This window comes from Cetorhinus maximus, chromosome 13 (assembly GCF_964194155.1).
Source record: "Cetorhinus maximus chromosome 13, sCetMax3.hap1.1, whole genome shotgun sequence".
In the NCBI taxonomy this organism is placed as follows: domain Eukaryota; kingdom Metazoa; phylum Chordata; class Chondrichthyes; order Lamniformes; family Cetorhinidae; genus Cetorhinus; species Cetorhinus maximus.
This window is the reverse complement of record NC_135891.1, coordinates 33,811,044-33,812,293: the sequence shown is the minus strand read 5'-3', so window position 1 is coordinate 33,812,293 and position 1,250 is coordinate 33,811,044. Positions and strand designations below refer to the sequence as shown.

At 36.5% G+C, this 1,250-nt stretch overlaps 1 long non-coding RNA gene across 1 annotated transcript; it reads left to right on the top strand.

The window, feature by feature from the left end:
- The first annotated feature begins 269 nt into the window (after positions 1-269).
- On the top strand, positions 270-1,006 carry LOC144688536 (uncharacterized). Its single transcript, XR_013578431.1, has 3 exons — positions 270-339; positions 501-655; positions 870-1,006. It is a non-coding gene; the product is annotated as an uncharacterized LOC144688536 (long non-coding RNA).
- The last annotated feature ends 244 nt before the right edge of the window (positions 1,007-1,250 follow it).

The window sequence follows — 1,250 nt, the reverse complement described above, 5'->3', positions numbered from 1 at the left end:
ATTAACTTTTCTATTGACATGTACTTTTAAACCTAATGAATTTTCCATAATTTTCTGTTTTAATTTCAGATTCCACCATTTGCAGCTTTTTTAAATTTCTTTTTATTCATATACTAATACTCTTGTCAAGAAAAAGTTAAGTTAAAAGTACAGGCTTCAGGGCATGATATTCGTGATACTGTTTACTTGGAGGGAAACAATATCACAACTATTATGCCCTGAGTCCTGTAATTTTTTAAATCTCAAGCTGCCAAATAGATCAGTGGAGAGTAAAATCGGGTGAGCTGTAAAATGGACATCCAACTTGAAATTGGCCAGTTCCTGCCAGGCGCAGAAAAGGTTCAAATTAGTGCTTGGCTTACCTACGAGTAAACCAATCAGCAATCCACCAAGCTACAATAAACGAAGTTGATAGGATAGTAGAAGTATTTTAAATAGTACTGTTGTTACAAGTTCTGGCTTCTAGAAAAGAGTCTCCAGTGAAAATTTCCCCTGAACAGGATATTGTGGAGAAAATAATTGCCTGGAATTCCCATCTGCATTTTCTGGCAAAGGATCAGTGGAACATTCAGAAATGACTAACAATGAACCATTTACTTCATTTCTTCAGGGATTCTACCAATATTCCACCAAAGCTACAGGACAAAGCTGAGGGGTGAGTCAATGGCTCAAATGAATAATGCCCTCAAAGAATCCAGAAGACATTTACACTGATTAATGAGAGTTGTGGCCCACCAGTGTTATTTCCTTTCTGAAAGGTCTCTGATAGTTACGTCATTTGTTATTTTAAGTTGCAGGGAGGCTATTTTTATCATGAATCCAATTATGTTCTATGACTATAAGGTCATTTCCTTTCTTTCCGCTTTCAGTCCTACAAGAAAGAAGTGGTATGGAAGAATGATCGGTTCATTGTCCATGATTTTCCCTGATCACGCTGAACAATTTAAAAATGTTTGATGTTGGAAAGTTTGTCTAACTGTATGAAGCCCCAATTAAATTAAATATGTTATGCAAAGGCCAAGTTGTTAATTTGAGGCTGCGACAGGAATATGTACAAAGCAGTGTATGGTGAGGATCGAAAGCAGTTCGTTGACCTCCATTGACAATTCATTAGGACTAGATTTGCACTAATTCTAGGATCGGCAGTTGTAGCTTTCTGAATTTTGAAAATTTGGTGGAAGTGGATTCTATAAGTAATATTAAAAGGGACTTGGACAGGTACTTGAGGGTGAAGAACTTAAAGGGTTATG